General features: G+C 36.9%; 1 long non-coding RNA gene across 1 annotated transcript in view; it reads right to left on the bottom strand.

The window, feature by feature from the left end:
- Nucleotides 1-7,656: 7,656 nt before the first annotated feature.
- Nucleotides 7,657-23,354, bottom strand: part of LOC118523899 (uncharacterized) — a 46,127-nt gene continuing 30,429 nt past the window's right edge. Inside the window, exon 4 of the long non-coding RNA XR_004911314.2 lies at nucleotides 7,657-8,377. This is a non-coding gene — a long non-coding RNA (uncharacterized LOC118523899). The remainder of the gene's footprint in view (nucleotides 8,378-23,354) is intronic.

The following is a 23,354-nucleotide window of genomic DNA, read 5'->3' as shown; positions in this document are numbered from 1 at the left end:
TCCTACAAGTCAGACTATAAAATACCAGTGTCAGATGAGGTTTTTAGCAGAGACTACAGGAAAGCATGTTAATTTTAGATGAGTGAGTTTGAGGTCACATCCCTTTCCAATTAGAAATAAGGTAGAGATAATATCAGGTTTTGATGAGTTTTTAGCAGTGCAGATCATGACCTGATGCAATGTGAAGTCAATCTTCAAAACTCACTGTGGTCTGATTTTACTTGTCCTCAAGGATAGTCATTAGCCTGAGCTCACACTATTGGAATTTGGTTTTAAGAATAGGGCAAAGTTTTCCTGCCATAATTGCTTCCATCTGCTGCACTAACACATGTGTTCCTGCAATAAAATTTTCTAAAACTCTCCAAACTCCACATGCCCTTTTTTGCCTGGGCTCTTGCTGTATTGATGTTTCACCTGCGTTCTGTCTGGGTGGGAATCTGTCTTGCAGCTGGCTGCCGCTCCAAGGGTGGGGGTAGCTGGGGGAAGTATGATGCTTGCTGTAAGACTCCAGTGGCAAATTGAACACAGACATTTGCCTTGAAAACGAAAAACTGTGGTCATGTGAGTTACATCATATGAACCGCTCACGTCTCATTTCATTCCAGTCATTTCTTTTTTTCACTCCATTTTTATTTATTCATTTTAAAGGACAGAACTAATATACAGATATATCATTATTGTAAAAATCTTTTACTGCAGTAGAAAAAAAAAGTTCTTGAGCAAACCCTCCTCTCTCTGGCCCAAATAATAAATGAGACATTTTCAAGGGAGTTGGAATTTCCTTTCTTTAAAAAACAAACTTGTTTTATGTTCTGCTTGTGAACAGATATTCAAAGACCTCCAAGCTTTTCCAAATGGAAGAAACTAAAGAAAAATAACTTCATGAAGTCACCCTAAATCACAAAATAAAAATACCCTGTGAGAAGCAAAGCTGTATATTAATGTGTATTGTCCCAGAGTGGGGTGTGGGGAAGATCACTGAATTTGTCTGATGAGCCTAAAAAGTTCAATATGAAGATACTTGTGTACCTGAACCTCAAATTATTTTGAAGTATAAGCTAATCATCAAGTGCAGTAGTGTAGCATATATTCCTGTAGTTGTGATCTAAGTGAGAAGCCCTTGACTGGTTTGGGGTTCTGAAGTTCCTTCTTGTAGCTGGAGTGAAACGAGCCTGGGTTGCATGCAGAAGCATCCTCGAGAACTAAGGATGCTGAGTTGTTGGTTTCCTTCATCAAGATACTGCTGAGGGTGCCATCAAGGATTGGCAATGTGAATGTTACCACTCTCAGTCTCTAAAACCATGGTTATTAGTTGCAGGATCTTCTTTAGAAATTGCTTTTTCATGTATGCCTGTGTATATGTATAATAGGCATGTGTGTACATTTAGTTATATACATATATTTGCTGCTATACATACTTTTCTTAATGTTTTGTTGGTAAGTACATTACGTAGACTTTTTAACATAGTAATGCATAGTAAGAATGTGTTTGTGTCTACTCCTTTTAGTCCCTATGGACAATTACATTCATTGAGGAAGGTGAAAAGTTCAAAGTCCAGAGTTGATGGTTGAGGTTGTTAGATTTATCTGCCCCCCTCTGATGAATGTTTTGTCCAAGAGATACCATTCACGGGAAAATAGAATGCCTGTGTCCCCTGGTACACTGTCGAAGGTAGACAGAGGCAGAGACTGAGGCTGTGCTGTTGTCAAGCCAGGACTGAAAGACCAAGGACCATGTGCTGAAGAGGATCAAAGAGGTCATCTAATCCATCCCTTGAACATCAATCCTTGCCTTAGACAAGACCACTCCCAAACCACAGAAGACATATGACTGTCAAACACACACTAAAGTGTCCCGGGAGATACACCTCCCTCTGTAACTCATTCAGAATCCAATAAAACTGCCAGAAAGTTCTTGCATGGCTCTCCCCTGCCATCTATTACTTATTTCATAGAAATTAAGAAGTGTGTGCTGGCATCTACCTCAATGGCATCTCAAATTTCAAAACCTTGGACTATTAAAGGGTTATTTTTCAGCTTTTTAAAAAAAGATTTCATTATATAATATTTGATGTATAATATTTGGGTAAATTTTAAGTAAAGTAATAAACAGAAATAAACCCACTCTCTGACTTGAGAACTACTTCATTGCAGCCATATGTATACTTTTCTGAGTTCATTTCTGAGTTCATTGCTGAGTGGTAACTATTACTCTGAATTTTGGATTCAGCATTCCTTTGTTTTCTCTTTTCTTTTTAAAAATTTAACCATGTATGTATATAATCTAAAATTTAGATTATTTATTTTTTTCTGTATTAGCTTTCAAAAAATTATATTGTAAGTATTAATCCATGTCTTGTTTTCATCCTTCAAAGTAATATTTCTAAGATTCACTGATGTTTTGCAGTAGTTCATTTTCATTGTTATATGATATTCCTTTGTCTGAATATATCACAATTTCATTCTGGTGACTAACATAACATAATTAAATTAAGTTTAAAAAAAAAAGAAAGAAAAAGAAAACCAAAGCTGGAGACATCACAATTCCAGACTTCAAGCTATATTACAAAGCTGTAGTCATTAAGACAGTATGGTCCCAGCACAAAAACAGACACATAGATCAATGGAACAGAATAGAGAACCCAGAAATGGACCCTCAACTCTATGGTCAACTAATCTTTGACAAAGCAGGAAAGAATGTCCAATGGAAAAAAGACAGTCTCTTCAACAAATGGTGTTGGAAAAATTGGACAGCCACATGCAGAAGAATGAAACTGGACCACTTTCTTACACCAAACACAAAAATAAACTCAAAATGGATGAAAGACCTAAATGTGAGATAAGAATCCATCAAAATTCTAGAGAAGAACACAGGCAGCAACCTCTTTGACCTTGGCCGCAGCAACTTCTTGCTAGACACGTCTCCAGAGACAATGGAAACAAAAGTAAAAATGAACTATTGGGACTTCATCAAGATAAAAAGCTTTTGCACAGAGAAGGAAACCATTAACAAAACTAAAAGGCAACCCATGGACTGGGAGAAGATATTTGCAAATGGCATATCAGATAAAGGTCTAGTATCCAAAATCTATAAAGAACTTATTAAACTCAACATCCAAAAAATAAAAAATCCAGTCAAGAAATGGGCAGAATACATGAACAGACATTTATTCAAAGAAGACATACAAATGGTTAACATACACATGAAAAAAAATGTTCAAAATCACTTGTCATCAGGAAAACCATAATGAGATACTTCACACTGGGCAGAATGGCTAAAATTAACAACACAGGAAACAACAGATGTTGGTGAGGATGTGGAGAAAGGGGAACCCTCTTACACTGTTGGTCAGAATGAAAACTGGTGCAGCCACTCAGAAAAACAGTATGGGAGGTCCGCAAAAATATGAAAATAGAACTACCCTACAACCCAGCAATTGCACTACTAGGTATTTATCCAAAGGATACAAAAATAGTAATTCGTAGGGGTACGTGTACCCCAATGTTTATAGCAGCAAGGTCCACAATAGCCAAACTATGGAAAGAGCCCAGATGTCCATTGATGAATAGATAAAGAAGATGTGGTATATATATTATATATAAAATATATATACACCACTATTAGGTGGTATATCTATATATAATGGAATATTACTCAGCCATCAAAAAGAATGAAATCTTGCTATTTGCAATGATGTGGATGAACTAGAAGGTATTATGCTAGGTGAAATAGAGAAAGATAAATACCATATGATTTTACTCACATGTGGAATTTAAGAAACAAAACAGATGAACATAGGAGAAGAGAAGGAAAAATAAAATAGATAAGAGCAGAGAGAGAGGCAAACCTTAAGAGACACTTAACTATAGGGAACAAACTGAGGGTTGCTGGAGGGGAGTGAGTGAGAGGATGGGGTAATTGTTGATGGGCATTAAGGAGGGCACTTGATATAATGAGCATTGGGTATTATATGCAACTGATGAATCACTAAATTCTACCCCTGAAACTAATAATACAGAATATGTTTACTAACTTGAATTTAAATTAAAAAATTAATTAATTAACTAATTAACTAAAAAAATAGAAAATCATGACCACTTCCACCATTTTCAAAGAGTCCATTGATTATACGACTAGTTGAGAATCTCTGTGTATGGCCTTAAAACAGATGTAGATACTTGGTAGGGCAAGTCCTCTATCCTTATTTTACTTTTAGCTCTCAGAACTTTGCTCTTCCTTTACATTTTAGAAAAACTTGAAAAGCTCCTTGAAACATCCCATTAGAACTTGGATTGGAATGATATTGAATCTAAGTTTTCTCTAATGTTTTCAATAAAGTAAAAATAAAAAGATCTGAGAAGCTCTGGTTTATTTTTTGTTATTTCTTGGTATAATAATAAATAGGATAAATTTATTTGTATTCTCCAGTAAATAGATATGCAGTTGATTTTCCTATACTAATTTACTATCTAGTCACCTTGCTAGACTCTATACTAATTCTAATGATTTATGTACATTATTTTAGATTTTTGCCTATATTGGCAATCATATCATCTGTGGTAGTTCTATTTCTTCCTTTCCAATTCTTATATGTCTAATTTCTTTTTCTGTTCTTACCAGTCAAGATTTTGTATTAGTTTCCTAGGGCTCTCATAACAAATTATCACAAACTTGGTGGCTTAAAAGAATGGAAATTTATACTTTCACAGGTCTGGATGCCTGAAGAAGACCAAAATCAAGGTGTGGGCATATTAGATCTTTCTGAAGGCTCTGAGGTAGAATTCTTTCCATGCCTCTCCTAGTTCTTGATGACTGTTGGCAACTGTTGACATTCCTTGGTTTATAGCTATATAACTCCAATCTCTGCTGGGTACAACATTCTGGATTTATAGTTATTTTCTCTCCATAACTAAAAAATATCATTCATTTTTTTGGCCTTCCACTGTTGCTTTTGAGAAGTTTCTATTTGGATGCTTTAAAGATCTTCCCTTCGTGTTTGATATTCTGAAGCTTTACTACAATATGAGTTAATTTTTTATTTACCCTGCTTGTTGTACCTTTTGTTTTTTCTGGATTCATGTCTCTTATTCTAGAAAATTATTGTTATTATCGCTTTGACTATTATCTCTCCATTTAAAAAATAAGTTTAAAATTACAAAGAAAATCTCATTCTGACACAGAATATTGGTTTCTCTTTTTTTTCCCTCCATGTTCTTTAAATTTTTTCATCTCTTTGTATCTCTGTGTAACATTCTACCAACACATTTCTTAACTATATATTTTATTGTTTTATACATCTGGTGTGCTTTTCTTTTATTTCACTGGTTTTATTTTTCACTTCTAAAAGTGCCATTTGGCTCTTTTTCAAATAATATAGGTTATTTTTGAGAATATGTTAGTTGCTTATTTTTAAATTATATTTTTGTTTCTGTAAACTCGTTACATGTAATTACTCTATATCTGATATTCTCAATATCCAAAGTGCTTTGGAATCTAATCTGCTATTTATCGTTTCTGTTGACTTTCATTTATGGTGGCTTGCTTTTTTATGTCACTGTTTTGTTGTTGTTGTTATTGTTTGTTTGTTTTAGTTGTAAATACATACTGTATATAACTTAAGGTTTTACCTTCTAGGTACATTGACTTTTATATCACATAATTTATTCTGTAAAAATTTGGAGGGACTAGCTAGGGAATGCTTTCATCCAGTGCGAATCTATTTTCTTCACTTTTGATCTAAGGGCTGCTACCAACGTGGGACTATCTTAGGTTGTCCTTCCTTATCGCAGGTTCAGCTCCTCTTTGTTGTGGAGCCCAAAATCATTTTGGATTCTAGCTGGTACTTGAATTTTCCCCTAGGAGCACATTCCTTTTGCATTACTGTGCACTGCTTCCCCCCATTTCTGTTTTCAGTTCATCTTACTTTAATTAATTAATTAATTAATATATTTACTTAAAGATTTTATTTATTTATTTGAGAGAGAGAGAGAGTGCACATGTGCAAGAGAGCACAAGCAGGGGGAGCGGCAGAGGGAGAGGTAGAAGCAGGCTCCCCACTAAAGAGGGAGCCTGCCTCAGGGTTCTATCCCAGGGCTCTGGGCCCAATCCCAGGACCCTGGGATCATGACCTGAGCTGAAGGCAGATGCTTAACTGACTGAGCTACCCAGGCACCCCTTCAGTTCATCTTACTTTTAAAATATGTTAGTTGTAAATTATTGTGGGAGGTACTATAGAGGTTGAGTATGCCATGGAAAAGGAGCATAAGCTTAATTTTTTTTTTCTGTCTTTTCACCATTGCTATCTTTCTCCTTGGTATGTTTAATAGAAGTGGAAAGATGCACTATGTTTCTATTTACCTTCCATTTTACACAGCATAATGATAACTCAGAGTTGAATCTTCTTATTTATTTCACTAAGCATGAGTTAGTAAAGCTGTTACAAGTCATTTAAAATGTGGATCTCATATTTAGATTTGTATTCCAAATTTATAGATTGGTTCCATTTATTCATCATCAACTATGACTCCTTTTTTAAAATTAAAGATGTATCTTCTTAGGACAGCTCTAAAGTTTTCTTGGAAATCATATTATTCTTAAAACAGATTTTGTCAAGTTAAGTTTAAGTGAATCAGAACATACGGATTACACATTCATTAAAACACACACATGGGTTGTGAAATGACAGAAAAATGTGTTTGGCAAAACCCATTTGGCAACTTTCCAAAACCAAAACATTTAAAAACTAGTATTTAATCATTTTCTAAACCTAGAACATGGCCAGATTTCTCAATACCTAGGAATTATATTCTTTGATACTTTTATTTTTTATGGCAGAGAATAACTTCTATTAAGTTAAATACTCATATAACAAATATTACTAGTAAAATTCAGTATATCAGGTCTTCTTGCACTGACTCTTTAATGAATTAAAAAATTCAAAGTGAACAGGGTGACAAAAGACATAAGACCTGATATGACTTCTTATTTTATACATAGAAGAAGGCCTGGGTACAAAGGCAAGTCACCACATACGCAAACAACTTAGCAGAAATCAAATTCCAAATTTAGCTGCTATTCTTTTTTATTCTACAATTAATTGACCAAGAAGACCAGGGAGCATTTTGAAAAGACCTTTGATTATCACTTTAACTTTAGATAACTAATCATTGTCCTTTGGATTCTTGGATTCAAGCCATTATTTTCACATTCATGTGAATCAACAATACCCGTTGCAAATGAGGCTATTAGACAATGTGAGATTCATTTGATTGAGAAAATTAGGTTTACTTACCAAGTGCTTAATGTGGTTGTGCTAAAACTTGTTCAGGTTCCCAAGGGTATTCACTTCACTTTGACTCTAATGTGATCAAGATTGTTCAAATCTTCAGGGAGAATTACTGTTTCCCAAAAAGGACAGAAGTTTTAGTTCTCCATCCATCCCTTCTTTGCAGACTTCCCAGTCATCTGCATATGTTTCCCTTCCTAAATTCAATGAGACTGCTCTTGAGTTTGGAGCTCAGAGGGTAACCTAAATAGCTCTATTCCAGAATGGTGGGGTTTGTGGGGGTAACCACTTCCTAAACTCTTAAACACAATCAGAGAATAACTTCTCTAATACTAATAACAGTTTTGGACAGAGCATCTACTATGCACAAAGGACTTTATATACACTGTCTAAACTTATAGCAATCTATAATATAGATTATTTTATGCTCATTGTACAGAAGAAGTAAACTCATTTAGATTAGTTAGAAGCTCATTTAGATTAGTTAGCATGGAGATTCAGTCCTACCTTTCTCCTTTAATGAGGAGGTCAGTCTGCCTGTGTGTGTCTTCCCTCTAGCTAGATACTTTGTGTATCCCTCACCTCTCTACCCCTAGGTCTCCAAAATCAACGTAGCCCAGTAGCTTGGCTGAGATCTTAGCATATTCATAAGTAGCTTGAAAGTAAGTTTCCAGCCACCTATGCTTGACTCTGATATTCCTTAGCTTATAATGAAATAAAATTCACAGGGAACAACTTAACATGCCTCCCTGCCACACAACCCCCCATACGAAAACACCCCTCCCCTGACCCTGAGCATTGTGGTGACATGGACCTTTGGGGCATGTCTTATGCAATCTGCCTCACAGGATTGGGCCCAGACCTCCCTTCTCCTCTTTGAGTTAGTGTTGCACGCCCAGAAGCAGACTCAGGTTTGGATGCCCTCCTAAGGTAAGCCTTAGTCTCCAGCCTGTACACAGGAAATAAGTGCTCATGTTCCAATTCTCTTCGGTTTTCTTCCTCATATGACTTCATTCCCCAGTGTACTGAGGGGCTGAATACAGTGCATATAGTGTCATGTTTTAATTCTCTCTTGGACCATTGGAGCAATTCTGGAAAAAAAAATTAAAAAGATTTCATTTTAGGTTTTTGGTTTGATTTCAAGAGAATATAGTAAATGTGAATTTATTCTTTCCAGTCAGCAGCTATTACTCTTCAATTACATTTCTGCTATTATCACTGGGCAATAATGATTCATATATTTTAGCAAAAACTGTAAAATTGATTTGTAATCTGGATCCATACAGATGTTCTGTAACTGTCCTTGGTCCTTAAAATCTTAACAAAGAAAGACACTACTGGGCCCAATCTACGTATCAGAAGATTGTCATCTCCTTGAAGGAAGGGGCTTCCTATAGCGTTAGTTTTGTCCTTACTAAACAATTCAAAAAAGGAGGTTGAATCAGAAATCTGTATTTTTGTTTTATATGAAGGATAGATAGATAGTTAAGCATGAAGTGACTGAATTAAATACTTGGAAAAAATGGGTTAGTGGTTTCACTCACACAGCAGGATGCCAGACATACATTTAGAATTTTATTAGTGCTGTTTGTATTCATTGATAGTAGCTTCAGATCCTGCACATAGATGCTATTCTTTTCAAAATTATTGCAATTATGCTATGGAATTTTGTTTTGGCATGGGGCTTGATGCAGAAAACCCTGGGGAGCCCTGCTTTTACTGCTTTCTTAAAATCTTACTCAGAAGAATTTGATAACTGTAACTTTATAGAAATAAAGACTAGGAGCTAGAAAGTTTAAAGTCATATCTATGCCTACCATATCAGGGGCCCAAATGGAATCACTCTTCAGAAAGTTCTATATGAGAAGTGTCACATGTTTTAGACTTGCAAAGGCACTTTGTTCCATTTACTAATCCTCAAACATCAGTAGCTGACATCAGGGAGATGGTAGATAGTATTGACAAATGTTTGTGGCATAATATAAATAGCTAAATTTCTCATAGGGTACAAAAAGAATAGAGCAAATAGTTCAGCTAATTGTGTTTTTTAACATAATGTATTTTCTATAAAAATGTAAAATCATTATTTAAATGAGCCAGATTGACAATCAGTCATAACACTATTTTACATATTTACATAATATTAGATTTCAAAGCAAAGGTAAAACGTGGAACTGTGCATCAAATTTCAATGATTTATTATTGAATGATCTACCCGTGCTTTCCCAGTTATGCTTTTGAGCAAAGCGTCACAAACACTGAAAGTCTTACCTCTTCTTCAGTCCTACTTGTTCTTGACTAATTCTGGATCATGTGATTGCCCAGTTTCTCCCTTTGCTCATTGGGGTTCTCTGACTGTTTGCACAAGACAAATCCGTTTTGGCTCCATGTGTCTTTCTGCTCTGCATAGATTAGTTTAAGTTATAAGATGGAGCGCTTGTCAGCTCCTCACACATTCATGGAGGCAGAAGTTGGAGCCCTGACCCAGGAGTGTGTAAAACCATACACAATGGCCTAATAATGATCTCTTTCCAGTCAGGAGGCAGTAATTTTCTTTCCCTTCACTCTTCTTTTCCCTCAGCCCCCATTTCCTTTAACCTAGAGCTGGTATAAAAATTTGCATTGAAATGTTTGAGATCACTTTCAAACATTCTAGCAGAATTGCAGTTCTTTTGAAAAAAAAAAACCAAAAACTGTTTCTTCTTAAAAGACCTGTATAACTTTTCCAGAGGACTTAGGAATTGAACTTAAGCCAAATAAGACTCAATGTTTAAATAGAAGTGACTAGCTCTTTCTTTATAGCCCAGTCAAGAAACAAAACCTTTCTAGACTTCAGTCTCTAAAACTGAAATTTGAAAGTAAGAAATATTTAATTGGGCTATTTTCTCAATCTTTATCATTTTGATTTTAAAATGTAAGATACTACCTGCCAAGTGAATTAAAAGAATGAGATTTAGCACACCTTCTGCTCTGCCTGGTGGTCATCTTGTGGGTCACTGGCAGTGAGGGCTTTCTTAGACAATTTCTTTGGCTCTGTGGATAGCCAAATGAAAATATAGCTTATCAGAGAAACCTTCTATTCTCACCACAAATATCAACACTATTCTCTCTCCTCAGCTGAATGCCCACTTGACTGAGAAAAGAGAATCAATGGAAAGGGGTATGGGGGACTCTCCAAACTCTTCATCACAGGCCAATCCTCAATCTGTCTTTTGGATCCTATCTCATCCTCCAACTTTCTGAAATAATTTGTTCATACTGCTATCATCCATCTCATACTGGTCCATTGATCCTCTATCTTTACTCAGTCATCTCCATCACATAATGCTACTCTACTGACACCACCCTTTTCAATACCATGAACAACTCCTATGCTACCAGACCCAGTGATCATGCTACTGGCCTCAGCTCCATCTGCTTCTTTAATACCATTGTCCATGGCTGGGCTTCCCCCTGATTTTTAAACACTTTCTTTGCTTGGATTCCATGATAACACACCTTCCTGGTACATTTCCCAAGCTACTAGTTTCTTATTTCCCTTTTCTCTTGCAAGGGCTTCCTTCAAACAAATCTCTAAAAATTGGTGTTCTTTGGGTTAGATTCTGAGCCCACTTCTCTTATCCCTCTCTCTCTATTTCCTCCCTCGGTGACCTTATTCAGTACTACTGCTTTAACTGGCATCTCTCTCTGACTCACAAATGTGTATTTCACACCTAGAACACTCCCCATATATCTATCTCTTCCAAATCTCCTGTAGATGTCTCACAGGTTTCCCAAGCATAACTCACCCAGTTAGAACTCGCAATATTCTCAATAAATGCTCGTTTGCTCAGTTTTTTCTATCTTAGTAAATGGCACCATCACCCATTTGCTCTGTCAAGCCAGACACCTAGGATTTACTCCTAGTCCCATCCTTTCCCTCACGGAGTCTTCCACTTCCTCCCACATAATCCATCACCAAGTCCTATCAACTATGACTTTTGGATAAACATCATAGCCATCTATTCTACATTTCACTCTGCCCGGGTTTTAGTCATTGCTGGCCAGAATTATTGCTACTGCCACTTAGGACATATTCCCTTGTCTGCTCTGGCTCACTTACAATCCTCATGCTGCAGGCATCTTTGAAAACCAAAAAGCAGCTCATTTCAGTTACCCCATCAATGACTTCCCCTGGCTCTATGTTCAGGTCCCGGCACACATCTGCAGAGTTAGCTCATGCTTTACCCTCCCCTTGGGGACCTTGGACATACTAAGATGCAAGGCCCAGGGCAAATGTCATTTCCTCAGAGAGCACTTTCTAACCGTATCCAAAAGAGCCTGCCCTACTGTTTATGTCTTTCATAGCACTGATCACAATTTTTCATGACTATTTTTCTTATTTACTTTTAATACTTGGCCTCTTGTATTGGGCTGTAAAGCCCTGACCATGACCATCTCATACTCTCACATCCTCTTCGTCCAGACCCTAGTAAATAATTGTTGAATAAATAAATGCAATGCAGGGTGCTTATAATAACAGGATTTTTTCCACACTGTGCATATGATATTGGGCTGCTAATTGAGCTTCTAAATATAGAGCAAATAAATTGTGTAAAATAAGCCATGTGAGAAAATGAATATTTCTTGGAGAATGTGAACTTTGCATTCATTTAGCTTCTAGGTCCCAATTTATGATTTAAGGGCTGCATTAATGTAGGTTTTTTTGTGATTAATTATTTATAAGGCATTGAAATGATCAGTGCCAAAAAGCTGATCCTGCTTCAAATAGCTTTAATCTATCTGAAGGCACTGCTAGACACAATTCACAAAATCTACACTCGGATTATTACAGGTTTGCTGAAATTATATTAATCACATCAGCTATCACACAACACAGGAAAAAGAAACACTATTTGAAGAGATTTGTAAATGATTAAAGGGACAGCTGTTTCAGGGTCCAGGTGCTAAGGTGAAAATGGAAATTTACATCCAACCCTTTAATTCAAGAGTTCTGTTAATCATGATATAATGGGCCTGATTTTCCTACTGACTACACAATCTAGTTTTTATTTTCTCAAGTTGACATTTTTTTCTATCTTCCATATTTTCTTAGACAATCAGAGGAAATTTCTGTATTCTCATGGTGGAAAAGAGGATTTAATAGCAAGACATACAGAAACACTTAAATTCATCTCAGATAATAAACAGAAATTTATATTGAATGAAAAAGAAGAGAATAAACTTCCAAAGTCAGAAGAAAAATCTTACTCAGTTGTTTTCAAGCTTGTTTAGTTTAAAACTTTTTAAAACTGTAGAATACTTTCTTCAAATGAATTCTGAATTGTGTATGTGTGTTGTGTGTTTATATACATATGCCAGTGTGTGTATAGATGTACGCATGCATTCATACACACACACACACACACACACACACCTGTGAAAGTGAGGTTGATTTGGTTGACATACGAATAGAAGACCAAAATTATGCCCTCTTGGTCCCTACCTATGTGTGTGGCAGCCTTTGAGTTACTTATTGGACCACCTCAGTTTTTCTCAATCTGGGGACATATAAGCCATAATGCCCTGAATTATCCATTGTATGTATAAATTTAACTTCTATGCATCTAGTACAGGACCAACTATGTACTATTCTTGAGAGAATTGAAAAAAAATAGTCACTCAATTCACTTTCTATGTTCAGATGAGAAAACCTATAAGGCTATGAGTAATTTGAAAACCACTAACATAAGTAGTAGAAAAAATGGTGATATCATTATATAGAACAGTTTTGTCAGATACCCTGCAATAGTTCTGCCCTTCCCCCTTCACTTACCCATAGCAGACATTGCTAATCAATCATGGCACTCTTGGCTCCTGTGTCTGGACAACGCCTTCCAATTCTCCTGAACACTGCTCTAGGTAGCCATTACCAATCAATCAAAATTAAGATTACAAGATGAAACCAAACTGCTATCCAGAGGTGGGAGATATTTAAAGTGAATAAAAGGATGGATGAAGAAGTAAATACTAAATAATCAGATCAGCTCTCCAATGAAATGCCTGCCTTTCCTACTTCAAAGGTTGTAACTAGGAATACATTACACATAAAAGTATAAGGCAAGTCATAATATTATGGGTGATTTATTATTTATTATATATTATCTAAAATACATTAATTTGAGATGTCATTATTCTGCATTTCTTTAAGATGTTCATATAATTTAGCATATAGATGGGCAGAAGAAGACAAACAAAAAGCACAGTTGTGTGCCTGTTGATAAGGAGAATGACATTGTTAGTAACTGGAAGAAGGAGAAAAGTAAACTTTTTTTAAAATATTAAAATAAAGGTAATCTTTGAGAAAAAAGAGATCAAAATTAAAATACAGTGACTGTGAGGTGACTGGTTCTTTTGTGTATCTGCAGATGGTATGGATCCTATGATTTCTTAAACATACACAGTGACGGCTCAATAAAGACCCTACAGATAGAAGGAACAGCTGTGTGCTTTGCCCCCAAAACCTCTTTGGTCTGCAGATAGAGCCATATCTTTCTGATACTTCCGTAGATTCATTCCTGTCCAGACTCTGGGGAAAGATAGGATAGCAAGGTGAGGAGCTTGTCACTCCAGAACCAAACAACCCTGTCCTCTCAGATTCTACTCAGGCTTCCTATAGTGATGCCTAGACTTCTTCCCCTATGGCTTTATCTTCCAATCTAGTTCCAAGTTTTCTTTCCCTGTGTCTGAATTCCTGCTGGGATTCTCTGCCCTGAGCCCTATGTTTGTTTTGTTTTGCTAGTTTTTTAGGACTTGGCTAGTATCTTGCCCTTTGAGTCCCACTGAGTTTAAATCCCAGACCACACGGATGGGTCCTTGTCACATATTGTCACACTTGAAATTGATGATTATCTTGCCTGGACTGAGGATAATGATGGAGATAATTGGTATTATGCCTATGTATTAAAAGGAACTTGACATTTGAGTTTCACATATGCTATCGCTAATCATACAATTCTGCATGTTAACTATAATTATCTCCATTTTAGGACAAAGAGACCTAGGCTCAAAAGGATTAAATAAACTGTCCAAGGCCTACTGCTGGGAAGTGGCAGAGCTAGATTTGAACCCAGGCCTATTGCTCTCTAAGCTTCTTTACTTTAACACAACACATAGGAACTCTGACTACTGTTCTGCTGCCTGTCCATCATTCATTAACTTGTCTTTTCTCCAAATATTTACTGAGCAACTATTATGAGTCAGGCAGGGTGCTGGAGACCGGGGATATAACAATGATACATAAAATAATTATGATTTTTGACCTTACAGATTTCCAAGAACACCCAATCTCCAAGAACAAGGACCAGTAAGTAGACTTTCCTTTTGTCCCAGATAATGGAAAGCTATGAAAAGATTTTTACACAGAAATCTGTATGGACAGACATTTGTTTTAGAAATACTATTCTGAGAACAGTGGGTTTGTTACATTAGATTTTACATGTGAATCAGTAAAGGACAATTAATAAATTAATAAATAATATAATAAGCAACAATATATTGCATCAGGGTATTACTAGAAATGAACAAAGAGAAGCCTGAGCAACAATTAGGTGGAATGACTAGGATTCACTGACTGATTAAACATGGGGCTGGCAGGAGAGAGAGAACCAAAAATGGTTCTGAGGGCTCTAGGTTGGGAGGCTAGATGGGAAATAACATAAATGTCAGAGAGTGAAGGTTTACAAAAGGAACAGGTTTGTGGTAGAATATAGAGTTTAGTTTTGAACTTGTTGCATTGAAGGCACATGTGGGAAACCAAGTACATTTCCAGCAGGCAGTTGAGAACCCAGTCTGGAGCTCTTGAACAAAATAAACGTTGAATATAGAGGTTTGGGAATCATTCATGAGCAAGTGCTGACTGAAGCCATGGTAATAGATGTGATGGTTGAAAGAGAGAAGGTAAAAGAAGAGGGAAAGAGGCCAAGAGTAATGCGTGAGTTGAATTTATGTTTGAAAGGCAAGTAAGAGAAGTGGAACTTGCCAAGGAGATTGTTGTATACTGCAGGAAATGCCCCAGTTCTCCCTCACTCTTCCCTATGGCTGTGCCCCAGGCAATGTGATTTCGCATCAAGAGTTGGAGTCTATTTCCCCTCATTTGAATCTTGGTCAGCCTTTGGACTTACTTTTGCCAAGAGAGTGCAGCAGGACTGATGGTTTGCCACCAAGAAGCACTGCAGAGTGTATGTTCCCATATAGAACTTTGAGCAGCTGCAAAGCCCAGGCTGGCTTGTTGGAGGACGGGAGGTCTTCTGTAGCAGAGACAGACCATGCTGGTTGAGGCCATCCTGGACTGACCATCCGCCAGCCAAGCTGGAAGCTAAGCACAGATACATGAGTGAGCCCAGCTGAAACCAGAGGCACTGCCTAGCTAAACACTGCCCACATTACCTACTTGTAGAATTGTGAAATAAATGGTTGTTTTAAGCTACTAACTTATGGGGGAGCTCGTCATGCAGTAAGACCTAACGGATACAGAGGAGGTGAGCCAGGAGGTAAGTTAGGGTCAAGAGGTAGGAAGAACAAGAAGTGCAAAAAAAGAGGACGGTCAACAACGTGAACTACTCCAAATACATCAGGCAAAGAACCGAGCACCAAGAAGAGTCTATTGCATTTGGCAAGAGAAGGACTCCACTGATCTCTGAAAGAGCAGTTTCAAGAAATGAGGTCAGGCAGGGAGGCGAGATTGATGGCAGGAGAAATGAAGACAGAGTAAAGGCTTCATATTCAAGGCAATTAAGAAAAAGTTCCCGGTGGCGCCTGGGTGGCTCAGTCGTTAAGCGTCTGCCTTTGGCTCAGGTCATGATCCCAGAGTCCTGGGATCGAGCCCTGCATCGGGCTCCCTGCTCTGCCGGAAACCTGCTTCTCCCTCTCCCGCTCCCCCTGCTTGTGTTCTCTCTCTCGCTGTGTATCTCTCTCTGTCAAATAAATAAACAAAATCTTTTTTTAAAAAAAAAAGAAAAGAAAAAGTTCCCCGCCCCAAGAGAAGATTGGATGCAAAAAGGACACTTTTTCAACACTATGATCTTCAGTGTCTTCAACTCTAAAATAAGGAAGTTGGACTTGATGCTTATGAAAAATGCTTCCTTTTCTGATACTCTACCATACTTGGGAGGCAGAAGGACTTGATAGTTATGCAAGCTTTGAAATCAAACAGCCTCGTGTGTGATCCCAAATTCTTTTCCCTAATATCTGTGTATTATTTTTAAGATTGTATAAATAAAGTCTGAACTTTCTAATATAAAATCACGATACTGATAATATTAATAATGGTGGCTGACCATTAGCATTTTAGATGTCATTCAGTTCGATGCTGTAGAAAATGGGCCAGCTCAGTGCCTGGCTCAGAGGACACGGTAAACACATTTGTGAAATCAATATCATCACCATCATTCCCATAACCGCTACTACAACTTAAGCAAGTCCCTCTGCAGTATGAGGTTATATCTGCACTGCCATATTGCTGCCTGTTAGTCTGGGTCCCTTTAATAACAAGGCTTTATGGGGCTAGAGTATCCAACAGCTTTGCACTGTGCTCTCACATAATCACATTACAATTTACTGAACTTCATCCTATGGTTTCCCTTGGCCACCTTCACTTCTTCCTTCCCTGGCTTTATAATAGGTGAGAGTCAGAGATAGCGATGGCTTAAAGCTGGGACAGCAGGGTCAGATTGCAGTTATCCATAAAGAAGGAAACAAGAAATAATATCCAAAAAACACAGACATCTGAAGCCATTCGGTGTAGGGGAAAAGAGCAAATCTCTACATGTCAATCATACTATCATATCTCTGCACAATACAATAAATGATGTACATAACGATGACCCTGCTTAATCAATTCAATTATATATTTTATATAAATTCTGTTTCCTAAGGTAGAGAATTTTTTAAGGCTAAGATGGAACAACAAAATATGTTCTTTGAGTTGGGTCTAAGGTGGAAGCCAATACAGTGCAGAAGGCAGACAGGTCGAGCTGTTCTTGATGTGGCAAGTGGAGCTTAAAACCCTAACAGCACCCATCTACCCTACATCCTTGTTGCGTGAGAGGGGGTCTTCCAGAACTGCGGGTGGGCTCTTAGAAAATGATGCAAAGCATGGGATTAAAATTTTTTTCTCAGAAAATGCACATCAAAAATATTTAAAATACAGTTTGGTGCATTAAGAGGTAAATTATCTGGGAAAAAATCACTCATATAGAAAATTGCAGTCCTTCACAGTTGTAGATAAATAAGGTTTTACTCCTTTCCTTAAGTAAGAAATCATCTTAAATGTCATTTTTTTATAGAACAACTCTATTGACATTCACAGAAGTATAACTTTCATGGGAAAACCTCAAATAAAAGTCCTTTATTTCCACCTCATAAACCACTCTTCCTGTGCAGAGTATATCCCCACCTAAGAAGTATGCATTACCGATGGAACTGGAGGGTGTTATGCTGAGCGAAATAAGTCAATCAGAGAAAGACATGTATCATATGATCTCACTGATATGAGGAATTCTTAATCTCAGGAAACAAACTGAGGGTTGCTGGAGTGGTGGGGGGTGGGAGGGATGGGGTGGCTGGGTGATAGACATTGGGGAGGGTATGTGCTATGGTGAGCGCTGTGAATTGTGCAAGACTGTTGAATCACAGATCTGTACGTCTGAAACAAATAATACAATATATGTTAAAAAAAAAAAGAAAAAGAAAAAGATAGCAGGAGGGGAAGAATGAAGGGGGGGAAATCGGAGGGGGAGACGCACCATGACAGACGATGGACTCTGAAAAACAAACTGAGGGTTCTAGAGGGAAGGGGGGTGGGAGGATGGGTTAGCCTGGTGATCGGTATTAAAGAGGGCACACTCTGCACGGAGCACTGGGTGTTATACACAAACAATGAATCATGGGACGCTACATCAAAAACTAATGATGTAATGTATGGTGATTAACATAACAATAAAAAATTTTTAAAAAAAGTATGCATTACTGGTCTCTTGAAACACATTGCCAGCTAATATCACAACATCTTCCCCTAGTTATTAGCTTTTAAATGTTTCCTTTTTTTTTCTATGAACTCAAAACCAAATCTAATAAACATTTGGTTTTAAGCAAAGAATAAAGAATTAAGTAGTGAACTAAAAGTTACAAATTAAAATTAAGAGTGATACCAATGTGGACAAAAAGAAAACTTTAATTGATAGATACATAACCTCTGGGCTTTCAAAGAACTCCAGTCAGTCAGCATGACACATATATAAGTTTTATAAACATAATTTCTTTTTATTTTACTACCTAGTAGCATTAGGATATACTTTCTTGACTGTAATAATTGCTTGCAGTTAATTACAAATGAAACAGAAGTGCTGGTAATATTGGAGACTTGTACTCTGCATAAAACTGGAAATTACTGCTATTACTCTTGGTTGCTAGAGAATATTAGGTCATAGATGCTAATTAGCAGTTCATGGCCCTCCTACAGGGGGGAAATCTCATTACTGCATGAAACTGTCTTGCTAGCCAAACGCACCACGCATGGCACTCTGACCATTTTTGTTTGTGCAATTATAAGGTATAATAAAACTAAAGATTTGCTTTTTTTTTTTTTTTTTTTTTGTGAGAAGGAAACCAAGAAAGCTAACCTACACAGTCTCGTATTTGTTCACTGCTTCTAGAAAAACAGTTTTATCACATTCTGAGCCTCATAGTCAATGTGCAGGGACTGATTAAAAGCAAAAAGACAGAAGTTTTAATCAACACAAGACAGAAACAAGGTCTCCCACTAAATATCTGTTCCCAAAACAAAAAATTTAGAGAACATAAGTATATGTGGGATGGGAGAGAAATGAGAATGATTCCAGGACTTTTCTGATGTGTAATTTATCATACAGTCACACACACACACACACACACACCACACACACACAACTAGCCCTAATAAAAGTTATACACACAGCTGTACATAACCGTTTGAAGTCTGTTTATATATATGCACATGTATACATGCCCATATAGATGAATATGTATGTATGTATATACATATAGTCATTTGTATAGTCTTTTTTAATACAGCCAGATCCCTCAAACAAGAGACATTTCTTGGGCTTGTTCTGGATTTTTTTTTTCCTGAAGGGAACTTTTAATACTATGATTTATTAAAATATTTCCATCTCCCACAGTACATAAATATTTTTACCAACCACATAATCATTTGGAGAAAGGGTGTATTCAAAGAAAGAGGAACATGTTAAAACTCTGATCTGAATTTACTTATTTCTACTAAGTGAAATGAATTTAGATAATGGATAAATCCTAACTGCTTAGTCAAATTAGGTTTTATATTGAAATATAAACTATACTTGTATTGAAAAAAAGAATATTAATTTTTTTATATTTCTATTTTGGGACACATGTGAATGCACACACATACACACATGAAAACTAGTGGTCTAGAAAATTCCTTAATGAGTGAGACAAGAAACCTAGGAATAAATCAGAGCCACGGGAATATATGAGTTTTTTATGTTAAAGAAGACATATTCATTTCTTCTCAGTGTAATGACATATCCCACTATTAATTGGGCTCTTTTCTTTTCCCAGAAATGGTATATCCATTTTCACCTGTGGAAGTAAAATTAATTAAAGGAGCAATAACTTGTAAAAATTGGATGAGTAAATCTTTCTTCTCTGTATGGCATCAGAGGGTCTATGTGATACGAAATGTCTTTGCCCTCCTACTAAGCTCTTGTCAAGCCTTAACATAGGCCTGCATCAGCTATAAATGAACTCCAAGTTCATTTAAACAAAGGAGAGAAAATTCAAAGTTTAGTGAGAAATAGTGGGAGAAACAGGCTAACTCAGAAGTTAGGAGGTAGAGAAGTGCTAACAGTGTCCTGTTTTAATTTACATACTTCAAGAGGATTAGCTTCCCTGCTTTCTTGAACTGAATCAGACCTACATTATGGATGGTCTCAGTTCCAAATACTCTGACCCCTTGCCTCCATGAAAGCACTCTACTTGTCCGACTACAGGCTACTATTTTTACGCTCGAATGTATGACACCATTGCCATGATACATGTGGTACCTACAGAGAAAATAATGGAACATTGATCTTTCCTTTTGTTTTATTTCACAGAAATACATGTTAATTGAAAAAAATCATTAAGAAATTCAGTGAAGATGAAAATGTCTCAATTTCCATAACAGAAATAATTATCCAATATTTTATAAACATCTGTCTGCCTCTATCCATCTATCTTTCTAGCTAAAAACAACTATTGCAACACCTTATCTTTATAGGGTAATTTACAGTTCACAGGTACTTTCAAATTTTGATCCTCACAATAATTCTGGGAGGAAGAACGCTATAAGATTGTGTGTTGGGGGGTGTGTGTGTGTGTGTGTGTGTGCATATGTATGTGTGTATCTTATTTATCATCTTACTCTACCAATTGTCCCACCTGTTCCGTCTAAAGCAAAGGTTAATTACATTTCTGTGGAGCTATCCAGCGGAAGGCTACTTTTTTCCCACTAAATTATAACAGAGTAAATTAGAGGTTTTCAGAACTTCACGGTTTTGATTGATGAATTCATTAATTCACCTTTTCAAAGTGAGGACTCACGCTTTAAATATTTTATGTACAATTTGCATGTTGGCATTTTTTAAGGGCTTTTTAAAAAAAATTAGACAGTGCTCAAGAGAAAAGTCAAGCAGTCACCTTGGAGGTATATGAGGGCAGCGTTTTCTTTCCTGCCTTTCTGTGCCCTGAAAGAGAGTCTGTCCTGGTATCTCCATAACTTCCTTATTTTATGACTTTGGGACAAGAACAACTATGTTTCATGAGATACTAGAGTTTCATTTCCCAAAGTGAAATTCTCTTTGTATCAGGGTAGATGTGGAGACTATTCGACAGAGGTTTGGCTGGCGGGTCACCCCACATATCAACATTAGCTAATGCATGGTCATGACATTGCCATTCTCTACATGAAACCTTTTCATCCAAGTTTTATGCACTTAAACATATTCTATATCCAGTCATTGATGTATAGGCCTCTCCCCACCCTCCCAAGACAACTGAGCATGTGCCTGTAAACTCTGCTGAGAACAGACAGGGTCTTTCAGTCCATTGAGCACATTACTTCTGATTTAAGGACACAAGCATCATCCAAATAGATAATATCACATCAGAAAAATGGATCCTATAAGCTGCATCCTTGTTTTTTCTCTCATCAAAGCTTCCTGTGAAATATTACATTTCTTCCTGCCCCTCCCCCAACACCTTATTGTGGCTACTTTTGAGAATTAGTGAAGAAATAAAGGTATTTATAAAAGATGTGTTCAGTCTCCCTGTCCCCCATCCAGCTGATCATGATTAAGCTTGATTTTTAAAAAACAGAGAGAAATAAAAAGAGAGGGACAATCAATACGATTAAGTAATAGTAAATGACTGTTTACTGTTAACAAATAGTAAATAGCAAAATGCCCGCTTAGTCTCCCATCTAAAATCATATGAGGTAAACATAAATGGGTATGCAAGTACATATCTTGGAATATTGCAGGATAAGTCACATAAAGCAGGCTTTCTTTAAAAACATCTCAACAATAAAAAAGGAGTATATGTTTAATGCCCCACCTGCTTAATGCAACCTCAACCCACATTGGTTCACACATGCAGAATATTAAGCAGGGATCTAATATAATGACTGAGGATTTTCAAGACATTGAAGGAAGAATTGTTAATGATATATGGAGTTTCAACCTTATTACAATCTGAGGCAATATTTATGCCGCTCCCTCTTGGTGAGTCCATCCTATTGCTGCACACAACAGCGTGTTCCTGGCCTCATTCTCAGTCCTTAATTTGTACTTGAAAAATATGTACGTGTTGAGCCAGATGCTCCCAGTGCCTCAGGTAACTCTGTGATAAATTAGGCACTTGAGAAAACAGGATTAACTCTTTCACTAAGAGTGCTGCATAGAGGCCCACTCCACTTTATATAAATGTGGGATCTGAAAATCTAGCTCTGTCAAAAAGAATTAGAATTTACTATAGCTTCACATTCCGTGCAGCCTTTTAAATGCTTATAAAAATGCTCTTACTAACCAAAACTTCTTTCCAAATAACTCTTCAGGAATTTGTCTACTGGGTAAAGCTACATACTTCTAAAATGAAGAATATCCTCTAGTGTCCTGGGGTGGGGCAGGGGGAAGGAACAACTGTATTTCCCAAATGAGCCCATCCTATTTTTAATCCATGATGTTAATAATATACATTCACAGATGAGGCATCAGGAGGCCGATCGCTAACTGTCAATGGAGTGTTCGGAGCAAAGTCTCACCTGCCTCACCCATAGGGCCTCCTTTATTTGAATTCAGAAAAATTAAATTACTGTGTTATTGAAAATGTTTCACTTCTACTTTTTCAAAGACGGGAGACGCTCTTTTCTTTCATGTTCTCTCTTTGGATCAAATGGCTGACTTGACAATGTCGGCCTCGTGTAGACCTCATCTAAGCTGTTTGTAATCTTCAGTGTGTTTGAGTCACACTTTTAATACTCTAATTTTGGCAGCATACTTCAAGGGATTAAGAGGCTCAAAACAACAGTGAACAAATCAGCAGTAATTACAACACAATGGCCATTACAGCACAACAATATCACAGAGTGTCTTCAAAAGCATCCTAATTGCACACTTCATTTGGCTACCCTTTTGCATCATGCTGAGTTTTTGAGCAGGACCATCTTTAGCCCTGATCATTTAAAATACTCATGAAGCCAAGTTCTTTCAAGTCCCAGCAAACTCACGTGGAATTCTATATCCCTCCACCTTTTCAACCTTCCGACAGAAACTTCTCTAACAGGTATGTCAGCATGGGTGTAGCAAAAACAAGCTCAGGCCATTGAACTGAATTTTGTTGTTCCTTGAAAATGGCATAGGAGCAAACATTATGACTTAGCACTCCAAGTGACTCTCTGACCTAGTCAACCTGTCGAGAAATCTTTATAGCCTTAAGTTTGAACACTGAACTTTGACTTTACACATCCTTCTT

The sequence above is a fragment of the Halichoerus grypus genome, chromosome 5 (genome assembly GCF_964656455.1).
Source record: "Halichoerus grypus chromosome 5, mHalGry1.hap1.1, whole genome shotgun sequence".
NCBI lineage: Eukaryota > Metazoa > Chordata > Mammalia > Carnivora > Phocidae > Halichoerus > Halichoerus grypus.
The sequence above is the reverse complement of the archived record's forward strand: the minus strand, read 5'-3'. Positions and strand labels throughout refer to the sequence as shown.